Source organism: Gnatocerus cornutus, unplaced genomic scaffold (genome assembly GCF_029298725.1).
Source record: "Gnatocerus cornutus isolate USDA-ARS CGAHR unplaced genomic scaffold, icGnaCorn1.1 ctg00000457.1, whole genome shotgun sequence".
NCBI lineage: Eukaryota > Metazoa > Arthropoda > Insecta > Coleoptera > Tenebrionidae > Gnatocerus > Gnatocerus cornutus.
In genome coordinates this window covers 1-12,500 of record NW_028275770.1, presented here as the reverse complement: position 1 = coordinate 12,500, position 12,500 = coordinate 1, and the positions used below count along the sequence as shown (strand labels likewise).

General features: G+C 40.1%; 2 non-coding genes across 2 annotated transcripts; both read left to right on the top strand.

The window, feature by feature from the left end:
- The first annotated feature begins 8,268 nt into the window (after positions 1–8,268).
- On the top strand, positions 8,269–10,189 carry LOC148165239 (small subunit ribosomal RNA). The gene has a single exon (XR_015771649.1). It is a non-coding gene; the product is annotated as a small subunit ribosomal RNA (ribosomal RNA).
- Positions 10,190–11,811: 1,622 nt separating this feature from the next.
- LOC148165238 (5.8S ribosomal RNA) lies at positions 11,812–11,968 on the top strand. Its single transcript, XR_015771648.1, has one exon. It is a non-coding gene; the product is annotated as a 5.8S ribosomal RNA (ribosomal RNA).
- Positions 11,969–12,500: the final 532 nt, after the last annotated feature.

Below are 12,500 nucleotides of genomic sequence, written 5' to 3'. Positions count from 1 at the left end.
TTTCTGAAGTTCCAGACCTGTCATATAGATGGCGCCATTTTTGAGTTAAAATAGGCGCCAAAATTCAAAAACAATATGTAAAATAAAGGAAAAAACAGTAATTTTTGACATTTCTGAAGTTCCAGACCTGACACATAGATGACGCCATTTTAGGGTCAGGTCAGGTCAAATTATGCTTAAAATTCAAGAAAAATACGTAAATTAACCCAGAATCTTGTAATTTTTGACATTTCTGAAGTTCCAGACCTGTCATATAGATGGCGCCATTTTTGAGTTAAAATAGGCGCCAAAATTCAAAAACAATATGTAAAATAAAGGAAAAAACAGTAATTTTTGACATTTCTGAAGTTCCAGACCTGACACATAGATGGCGCCATTTTAGGGTCAGGTCAGGTCAAATTATGCTTAAAATTCAAGAAAAATACGTAAATTAACCCAGAATCTTGTAATTTTTGACATTTATGAAGTTCCAGACCTGTCATATAGATGACGCCATTTTAGGGTCAGGTCAGGTCAAATTATGCTTAAAATTCAAGAAAAATACGTAAATTAACCCAGAATCTTGTAATTTTTGACATTTCTGAAGTTCCAGACCTGACACATAGATGGCGCCATTTTAGGGTCAGTTAGGTCAAATTATGCTTAAAATTCAAGAAATATACGTAAATTAACCCACAATCTTGTAATTTTTGACATTTCTGAAGTTCCAGACCTGACACATAGATGGCGCCATTTTAGGGTCAGTTAGGTCAAATTATGCTTAAAATTCAAGAAAAATACGTAAATTAACCCAGAATCTTGTAATTTTTGACATTTATGAAGTTCCAGACCTGTCATATAGATGACGCCATTTTAGGGTCAGGTCAGGTCAAATTATGCTTAAAATTCAAGAAAAATACGTAAATTAACCCAGAATCTTGTAATTTTTGACATTTCTGAAGTTCCAGACCTGTCATATAGATGGCGCCATTTTAGGGTCAGGTCAGGTCAAATTATGCTTAAAATTCAAGAAAAATACGTAAATTAACCCAGAATCTTGTAATTTTTGACATTTCTGAAGTTCCAGACCTGTCATATAGATGGCGCCATTTTTGAGTCAAAATAGGCGCCAAAATTCAAAAACAATATGTAAAATAAAGGAAAAAACAGTAATTTTTGACATTTCTGAAGTTCCAGACCTGACACATAGATGGCGCCACTTTAGGGTCAAAATGGGCGCCAAATTTCAAAAAAATATGTAAATAAAGTAAAAACCAGTAATTTTTGACATTTCTGAAGTTCCAGACCTGACACATAGATGACGCCATTTTAGGGTCAGGTCAGGTCAAATTATGCTTAAAATTCAAGAAAAATACGTAAATTAACCCAGAATCTTGTAATTTTTGACATTTCTGAAGTTCCAGACCTGTCATATAGATGGCGCCATTTTTGAGTTAAAATAGGCGCCAAAATTCAAAAACAATATGTAAAATAAAGGAAAAAACAGTAATTTTTGACATTTCTGAAGTTCCAAACCTGACACATAGATGACGCCATTTTAGGGTCAGGTCAGGTCAAATTATGCTTAAAATTCAAGAAAAATACGTAAATTAACCCAGAATCTTGTAATTTTTGACATTTCTGAAGTTCCAGACCTGTCATATAGATGGCGCCATTTTTGAGTTAAAATAGGTGCCAAAATTCAAAAACAATATGTAAAATAAAGGAAAAAACAGTAATTTTTGACATTTCTGAAGTTCCAAACCTGACACATAGATGACGCCATTTTAGGGTCAGGTCAGGTCAAATTATGCTTAAAATTCAAGAAAAATACGTAAATTAACCCAGAATCTTGTAATTTTTGACATTTATGAAGTTCCAGACCTGACACATAGATGGCGCCATTTTAGGGTCAGTTAGGTCAAATTATGCTTAAAATTCAAGAAAAATACGTAAATTAACCCAGAATCTTGTAATTTTTGACATTTCTGAAGTTCCAGACCTGACACATAGATGACGCCATTTTAGGGTCAGGTCAGGTCAAATTATGCTTAAAATTCAAGAAAAATACGTAAATTAACCCAGAATCTTGTAATTTTTGACATTTCTGAAGTTCCAGACCTGTCATATAGATGGCGCCATTTTTGAGTTAAAATAGGCGCCAAAATTCAAAAACAATATGTAAAATAAAGGAAAAAACAGTAATTTTTGACATTTCTGAAGTTCCAGACCTGACACATAGATGACGCCATTTTAGGGTCAGGTCAGGTCAAATTATGCTTAAAATTCAAGAAAAATACGTAAATTAACCCAGAATCTTGTAATTTTTGACATTTCTGAAGTTCCAGACCTGTCATATAGATGGCGCCATTTTTGAGTTAAAATAGGCGCCAAAATTCAAAAACAATATGTAAAATAAAGGAAAAAACAGTAATTTTTGACATTTCTGAAGTTCCAGACCTGACACATAGATGGCGCCATTTTAGGGTCAGGTCAGGTCAAATTATGCTTAAAATTCAAGAAAAATACGTAAATTAACCCAGAATCTTGTAATTTTTGACATTTCTGAAGTTCCAGACCTGTCATATAGATGGCGCCACTAAATTATGTTTTCGACTAACAGGTGGCGATACCAACATTAATAGTTACAGAAAGCTGTAATTTTTTTGACTTTCAAGTTTAGGTAACTGTTCTACAGATGGCGCCAGCATTGCTACAAATACAGGAACCTGTAGTTGTTTTTTGACATTTGACATCTTGACCTAATCTATAGGTCTAAAGATCAGCAATAGAATGGACTTCAAAGTTGATAATAAAGCTTTATTTTTATTATATATCGTAAATGGATTGTGTTTAAGCATAACGTTTGAATGGTTATGCAACCGCGGAAACTAATTGTTGCCGAACTTTCGTCTTTCCTTTGCATTCTTGAATAACGGAAATATAGATGGATTATTTTTGTGCATGAATTTTAAATTGTTATGCAACCATGAAAACACTAATTATTTTCTTTTTTCGGAGTTTTTTCAGATTATTGAAAGTCTGACACAAAACCTGTCCGTAACTGCGGCGTTCTCGCCAAACGCTACAGCTTGAAAAATCTAAAATTCGCATAGTCTAAATGTCCGAGAAAAATCGAAATTAAATGAAAACGAACAAAAGTTCGGACCGAACTAACATTAATCGAAAGTGGATGTCATAATTTTAAGTCCCTAACTAAACGGGATCTAAAACCCTTTCGAAACTGTGGCGTTCGAATTTTGATGAAAATTATTCCAAGTCCAAAGTCGGAACTGAAGCGTTCACATTGAACGCTACAGTTTCGAGAATCTATTCGGAACTGAAGCGTTCATATTGAACGCTACAGTTTCGAGAATCTATTCGGAACTGAAGCGTTCACATTGAACGCTACAGTTTCGAGAATCTATTCGGAACTGAAGCGTTCACATTGAACGCTACAGTTTCGAGAATCTATTCGGAACTGAGGCGTTCACTTTGAACGTTACAGTTTCGAAAGGACAAAATTAACAAAGACCAAAAGTCCGAGAAAAATTGAAATTAAATGGAAATGAACAAAAGTTCGGACCGAACTAACATTAATCGAAAGTGGATGTCATAATTTTAAGTCCCTAACTAAACGGGATCTAAAACCCTTTCGAAACTGTGGCGTTCGAATTTTGATGAAAATTATTCTAAGTCCAAAGTCGGAACTGAAGCGTTCACATTGAACGCTACAGTTTCGAAAATCTATTCGGAACTGAAGCGTTCACACTGGCGATTGCTTATGCAACCATGAAAGCAGAAATATGAAACGCTACAGTTTCGAAAACTCATTCGGAACTGAAGCGTTCACACTGGCGATTGTTTATGCAACCATGAAAGCACAAAAATGAAACGCCACAGTTGCGAAAACTCATTCGGAACTGATGCGTTTACACCGAACGCTACAGTTTTGAAACCTCGTTCGGAACTGATGCGTTCAAAAATGTCGAAATTTTTACAAGTCCAGTTTCGGAACTGTAGCGACTGCATGGACTTAGCGCGAAAAGGACACATTCAGTGGGAACTGTAGCGGTAGGGACCCGTAAAAAAAATAATAAAATATTTTATTTTTTGCTTTTTACCTTCCGTATACACATTTTTTTTTTTTTTTTTTTTTTTTTTTTTTTTTTTTTTTTTAAGTCCAAATTGGGAACTGTAGCGGTCAACAGAAAAAAAAACTTTTTCCATCAACCACATACAATTCCCATTTTTAATATAATATTATTATTTATATTAATATTATAATTATTCATAATATATTACTGAACATTTGCTTCTCCTCAGTTTCGTTCTTTGGTTTCCAATATCATTCACTTGATCATATTTAATTCAAGCTTGTTATCGGAGGAGAAACAAGTCTTTCACAATTTTCACCAGTTCTGCTTACCATGTGACGGATCTTTTGTTTTTCAACGGGCGGAACAATAATCGAGATTTTTACTGCTTGGTGTTTCGGGCTTTGTGTTTTATTTTATAGATCCGTCACATTATTCAAGTAAATTATTCAATTCAATTTGTCGTCTGCATTAGAGTCAAGATTATTAATTTCATCTCATTTGCAGACGACTTTGGATAAGAGCACTGGGTGGTCACGTTTTTTAACTAGCGGTGAATTAGCTAATTCGTTCGCAAAATGCACGTTACAGGCGGACTAATTCACATTTCGCTATTCATCGAGAAATTTTTATTCACAGCGGTATATTGTCTTTCTAGAGATTTACCACTTTTTATTTCATCGATGTATTTTTATTTTTAATTTAGCATAATATCATTAAACGGGGTCGCGATGTACGAGAGGTAACAGATCGTACGGACGCGCACATTTGATTTCATGTCAATCCATTCATCGTGCGTACTTGTCCGTCATCGCTGCCACTTACCATCAGTACTCCCTATATATGCCGCCGCGGCAGCGATCAGCTCTGAATCGCTCGATGCGTGAAACGATCGAAATCCCATAGTGCGCCGGCCGCTCGCTATGGGCGAGGGGTAGAGTAAAACGGTCTGATCGCTCGGTGCAAAAGTCCGTTTGGGTACTTAGAGACGGAATTTTAAAATTCTGATTTCGCAGATCAATTTCAAGGATTATTAGGACTCGAATGCTGTCGACCATGTTTTGTAAAAAAAGTTTTTTACGTTTTTACGGCAATTTGACTGAACGCTACAGTTTCGAAAAAAAGTCGGAACTGTGGCGTTCGATCGAAATTTTTCCAAGTCCGAAGTCGAAGCTGTAGCGTTCGAACAAAATTTTTCTAAGTCCGAAGTCGAAACTGTAGCGGTCGACCAAAATTTTTCTAAGTCCGATTCGAAACTGTAGCGTTCGAACAAAATTTTTCTAAGTCCGAAGTCGAAACTGTAGCGTTCGGCGCTCATTCGTCTAAGTCCGAACTCGGAAGTGTAGCGGTTGACAAATTTACATTGACCAAAAGTCCGAGAAAAATCGAAATTAAATCCAAACGAACAAATGTTTGGGTCGAACTAGCATCGATAGAAGGTAGATTTTATAATTTCAAGCTCCTAATTAAACGGGATCTAAAACCCTCTGGAAACTGAGGCGTTCGAAATTTTGATGAAAATTTTTCTAAGTCCGAAATAGGAACTGTGGCGGTCGAGCGAAATTTTTCTAAGTCCGTAGTCGAAACTGAGGTGTTCGAATTTTTGATAAAAATTTTTCTAAGTCTCATGTTGGAACTGTGGCGGTCGAGCGAAATTTTTCCAAGTCCGAAGTCGAAACTGTAGCGTTCGAACGAAATTTTTCTAAGTCCGAAGTCGAAACTGTAGCGTTCGGCGCTCATTCGTCTAAGTCCGAAGTCGGAAGTGTAGCGGTTGACAAATTTACATTGACCAAAAGTACGAGAAAAATCGAAATTAAATGCAAACGAACAAATGTTTGGGTCGAACTAACATCGATAGAAGGTAGATTTTATAATTTCAAGCTTCTAATTAAACGGGATCTAAAACCCTCTGGAAACTGAGGCGTTCAAAATTTTCATCAAAATTTTTCTAAGACCGAAGTAGGAACTGTGGCGGTTGACCGAAATTTTTCTAAGTCCGTAGTCGAAACTGAGGTGATCGAATTTTTGATGAAAATTTTTCTAAGTCTCATGTTGGAACTGTGGCGGTCGAGCGAAATTTTTCTAAGTCCGAAGTCGAAACTGTAGCGTTCGAACGAAATTTTTCTAAGTCCGAAGTCGAAACTGTAGCGGTCGACCAAAATTTTTCTAAGTCCGATTCGAAACTGAGGCGTTCGACCGAAATTTTTCTAAGTCCAATTCGAAACTGTGGCGGTCGAGCGAAATTTTTCTAAGTCCGAAGTCGAAACTGTAGCGTTCGGCGCTCATTCGTCTAAGTCCGAAGTCGGAAGTGTAGCGGTTGATAAATTTACATTGACCAAAAGTCCGAGAAAAATCGAAATTAAATGCAAACGAACAAAAGTTACGGTCGAACTAACACCAAACAAGGGTGGCTGTGATAATTTCAAACCCCTAACTAAACGGGATCTAAAACCCTCTGGAAACTGAGGCGTTCGAAATTTTGATGAAAATTATTCTAAGTCCGAAGTCGGAACTGAGGTGTTCGGTCGAAATGCCGTAAAAACGTAAAAAATATTTTTTTCAAAACACCGTTAACGGCATTCGAGTCCTAATGACCCTTGAAATTGATCTGCGAAATCAGAATTTTAAAATTCCGTCTCTAAGTACCCAAACGGACTTTTGCACCGAGCGATCAGACCGATTTACCCGACCCCTCGCCCATAGCGAGCGGCCGGCGCGCTATGGGATTTCGACCGTTTCGCGCATCGAGTGATTCAGAGCTGAACGCTGCCGCGCTGGCATATATAGGGATAGTAGTGGTGGTATGTAGCAGCGGACAAAAGCGTACGATCGAAATGTGATTTTATGTGCGTCCGATTATCTTGTTACCTCTCGTACACCGCGACTTACCCGTAGTTGGGACGATGGCCGGAATGTGTACCCTGTGGACCCACCATCGTTTGAGGGATGACAAATCTTGCCATTGACCATGCACAGCGAGATTGCGGATGCGGCGAGCGTTTCTATGTTAGCGGTCCAAATGCAATCAAAGATTTTATGTGTTCGTGTCAGAACGACCAAAAATTAACAAATGCGTCAACTCACTAAAGTCCGAGCGAGAATTTTGAAATAAATAAAATTTCATAAACTCGTAACGTGTGAATATTTCTAAAGAGAAATCTCACAATAAACCGTCGCTTTCAATCTAGCGAAGAGTATGGAGAATGTTTGAACTTTTGCTTGTCGACGACGATATTTTTTCTTTACGATAAAATTTCAAGTCGATGTGCCCAAAAATCTCTAAATTTTGAACTGGGAAATTATTTCTTCGTCCGATGAATCGCATTGATCTCTGTTTTTGACGAAAAAAAGACGGATAAAATGCAGCATTCAATCAAGGATATAAAATAAAAGAAAAATTTTCCGTAAAAACTATATTACAATGGAGGATTATGTTTCTACTTTTCGTCCGATGAGTCGCAACAAAAATAAGTAATCCATCCGTCGTTGTTCGTTTAGTCGATCTGAATGCACTGTAAAAATTTATTAAAGTAAAATGTTACGTTGCATTTCATGAATTTTGACAAACGTGTACCGAAATGTGTACAAATTATTTATTTCGACGACGACGACAACTTAGAACGGATGAATAAAATTAATTGTTGCAAGATTCAAACAAGGATGAAAAAGTCATAGAAAATTATTCCGTAACCATGATATTGGATTATTTTTTCTTCACTCTCTCCTCCGATGAGTCGCAACAAATAAAAATCCATAAATCAATTCATCCGTCGTTGTTCGTTTAGTCGATCTGAATGCACTGTAAAAATTTATTAAAGTAAAAATGTTACGTTGCATTTCATGAATTTTGACAAACGTGTACCCCGAAGTGTGTACAAATTATTTATTTCGACGACGACGACAACTTAGAACGGATGAATAAGAATAAAATTGTTGCAGGAGATTCAATCAAGGATGATGTGAGAAAAATGTCGAAAAATTTTCCATCCAGAAAGATCGCGTGGCGTTACGTCTCTTCTTACGAGGTTTTCGTTTCGCAGACACGCACACTTTCTTCAAAACAATAATAGGAAAGTGTTCAGTTTTTTATAAGAGCAGCAGGTGTCTTTCCGAAATTCTACGATTATTGTAGCTTATATGACTAGAAGGAAAGAAAGACTAAAACTCTCTTATTTTAAAACAAGAACGCAGTTCCCTGGTTGATCCTGCCAGTAGTCATATGCTTGTCTCAAAGATTAAGCCATGCATGTCTCAGTACAAGCCAAATTAAGGTGAAACCGCGAAAGGCTCATTAAATCAGTTATGGTTCCTTAGATCGTACCCACATTTACTTGGATAACTGTGGTAATTCTAGAGCTAATACATGCAAACAGAGCTCCAACCGGAAACGGAAGGAGCGCTTTTATTAGATCAAAACCAATCGGTGGCGGTCTCCGTCATCGTACAACTTGGTGACTCTGAATAACTTTACGCTGATCGCACGGTCTCGCACCGGCGACGCATCTTTCAAATGTCTGCCTTATCAACTGTCGATGGTAGGTTCTGCGCCTACCATGGTTGTAACGGGTAACGGGGAATCAGGGTTCGATTCCGGAGAGGGAGCCTGAGAAACGGCTACCACATCCAAGGAAGGCAGCAGGCGCGCAAATTACCCACTCCCGGCACGGGGAGGTAGTGACGAAAAATAACGATACGGGACTCATCCGAGGCCCCGTAATCGGAATGAGTACACTCTAAACCCTTTAACGAGGATCAATTGGAGGGCAAGTCTGGTGCCAGCAGCCGCGGTAATTCCAGCTCCAATAGCGTATATTAAAGTTGTTGCGGTTAAAAAGCTCGTAGTCGAATCTGTGTCCCGCGCCGCCGGTTCATCGTTCGCGGTGTCAACTGGCGTGCCGCGGGACGTCCTGCCGGTGGGCTTAGCTCGAGAGGGCGGCCCAACTCAATCCCGCCGCGGTGCTCTTCATTGAGTGTCGAGGTGGGCCGGCACGTTTACTTTGAACAAATTAGAGTGCTTAAAGCAGGCTAAAACTTCGCCTGAATACTGTGTGCATGGAATAATGGAATAGGACCTCGGTTCTATTTTGTTGGTTTTCGGAACCCCGAGGTAATGATTAATAGGAACGGATGGGGGCATTCGTATTGCGACGTTAGAGGTGAAATTCTTGGATCGTCGCAAGACGGACAGAAGCGAAAGCATTTGCCAAAAACGCTTTCATTGATCAAGAACGAAAGTTAGAGGTTCGAAGGCGATCAGATACCGCCCTAGTTCTAACCATAAACGATGCCAGCTAGCGATCCGCCGACGTTCTTCCGATGACTCGGCGGGCAGCTTCCGGGAAACCAAAGCTTTTGGGTTCCGGGGGAAGTATGGTTGCAAAGCTGAAACTTAAAGGAATTGACGGAAGGGCACCACCAGGAGTGGAGCCTGCGGCTTAATTTGACTCAACACGGGAAACCTCACCAGGCCCGGACACCGGAAGGATTGACAGATTGAGAGCTCTTTCTTGATTCGGTGGGTGGTGGTGCATGGCCGTTCTTAGTTGGTGGAGCGATTTGTCTGGTTAATTCCGATAACGAACGAGACTCTAGCCTGCTAAATAGGCGTATTTCGACATCCCAAAGGCCCGTCGATCCTGGGTTCGCCCGGTGGTCGTGCGCGGTTTTTACTGTCGGCGTACAAACAATTCTTCTTAGAGGGACAGGCGGCTTCTAGCCGCACGAGATTGAGCAATAACAGGTCTGTGATGCCCTTAGATGTTCTGGGCCGCACGCGCGCTACACTGAAGGAATCAGCGTGTCCTCCCTGACCGAGCGGTCCGGGTAACCCGCTGAACCTCCTTCGTGCTAGGGATTGGGGCTTGCAATTGTTCCCCATGAACGAGGAATTCCCAGTAAGCGTGAGTCATAAGCTCGCGTTGATTACGTCCCTGCCCTTTGTACACACCGCCCGTCGCTACTACCGATTGAATGATTTAGTGAGGTCTTCGGACCGGTACGCGATGGCGTTTCGACGTCGTCGATGTCGCTGGGAAGATGACCAAACTTGATCATTTAGAGGAAGTAAAAGTCGTAACAAGGTTTCCGTAGGTGAACCTGCGGAAGGATCATTAACGTGTCCTCGTACACACGAATTTTGACATATGTATAATTTATTATTATGCATTTTCATTTGATCGTGTCGATGTACACTTTATGTTTTTACAACACCGTCGTCGATGACATGGAGTCGACGGCACGATCTTTTGTCGTGCCGTTGCTTGTTTCTTTTTGAAACACCGTGTGTACGACGTTTTGAACTACGAATCGTACATATTCGGAAAAACAATAGCGTTACGCTGGCCCGCAGCGCCGGTCCTTGCGATCGAGTTTTTCACCTTTTTTGAACGAGAAAAACCGAATTCGCTCGGGCATACGGCTGTTTCTTCGGGTACCTAGATTTTTTGATTTTTTTTGTACTATCTCTCGATCTTTTCCAATGATGGAAAGAAGGAGGGACGCTTTCGGTTTTTCGACCGGATCGCGGAAAGTTGTGAACTCCACCGCGAAAGTCGAAAGACGTTAGAAGTCCTCTTTTTTCGGACACACGGAGAGGATGTAGCAGAGTAGTCGAGAAAGAAGAAAATCGCAGGTGTCGAATTAGGTTACGACACCGTGGGTTTTAAATGATTTACGCCCGGCTACGGGACCGGCGAGAAACGCTCCCGATTCTACGATTCGCGTGAATGATGTTCGTCGTTAGACGCTTCAAAGAGTTTTTTGAAAGCGCCGTTAAACGAGCGATCGCACACACATCACACCTTGCTTTTTTAATGTTTTTGGTAGATGTGGTAAAGTGATTTCGTTAGAAACGGTAAAATTCTCTTTACGGAGCGTACGACTGCACCATTTCAAAATTATATACACCGTCAATCGTCATTAAGTCACGATATAGAACGGTAAACTTGAGGATTTTATGTTAGACGCTCAGTCTGGCACGTCTATAAATTTTTTCGTCAAAATTCACGATCTGTCTTCGGTTTGGCGACGAAAAAATATAGAAAGAAAATTGAAACACGAACACAAAGACCGCCCGCGAAAATCTCTTTTCGCTTACGGCGGATACTAATTCGCTTTTTCATAACGAGTACGATGATGTAATGATGTGTTCATTCCGATCGATCAAAAACCGTCTCTTCGTCACACTTTTTAAAGTGCTTGACACACACACACGCACACTAAATGAAAGACACAATAAAGGAAAACTACCGAAAATGTAGTTTATGAGAGAAAGCAGCATTATTTATTAAAATTATTGCTGAGAAAAAGGAAATTGGCAAATTCCTAATTAAAATCGTATCGAACATGTCCCATCTTCACACATACATGCTCGTACTTTGCGTGTAAAAGCGGAGACCGCGTGAAAAAGAAAAGTGCTTCTTTTTCGGTGCGCGGATACAAATTTGTGTTTGGGTTAATATTTTTTTTAATTTTTTCGTACGCGTAAAACTGAGACCGACGATCGCGTTCCCTTTCAGACGAGAAAGTACGGACGAAAGACAATTAAGAGCGAGAATCATAAATATCCATACCACAACACCGAAATTTTAGACGTGGCACGTTTCGGAACCACGAAGATCATTTTCGTTTCGGATGTACGCACGTACGCAAAAATTTTTGCAAGACGTGTATAGACAGCTGGACGATCGGCATGATCGGGGTTCTTGTGGAACGAGCGTTTAAATTTTAAAAAGATTACCCTGAACGGTGGATCACTTGGCTCGTGGGTCGATGAAGAACGCAGCTAATTGCGCGTCAACTTGTGAACTGCAGGACACATGAACATCGACATTTCGAACGCACATTGCGGTCCTCGGATATAATGTTCCCGGACCACTCCTGGCTGAGGGTCGTGTCAATTTCAAAGACTGCTCGGTTTTCGTTTTCGGACGAAAACGTCGGAGCGTGTTGGATGTGTTGCGACGCGTCGAATAGGTACTCATTAATGTACGTGATCGTCACTTACGTCACGATATAACGACGCACGCCTCGAACGTGTGCCGAGACGTTTACTCGAGCGTGTTTTTTCGTCAAAAAGGACGGGACGGGTATGCTTTGTATTTTTTTTTACAAAGTCCGTCGGACGTCCACCTTGCGAATCATAAATACGAAAGTGTTTACGTCGGCACATGTTCTTGCGTGGTGTGTCGTAGAATCGTGTGTTTGTGTGCGTTTCTCGTGCAGCGAGTAAATTTGCGCGACATCTTAAGACGCGAAAGCGACCAACTACTACTTGTTGTAGTTGTTGGCTGGTCTTTCGGCGTAGCACGTCCTATTTCTTCAACATGTCGTCATTTAAAAAAAAAAAATGGCGTTTTAAGGTTGAGAACGTTATAGACGGTCGTCGTGTCCGAGACGTGTAATGCAAATCGCGACAGACGTCAG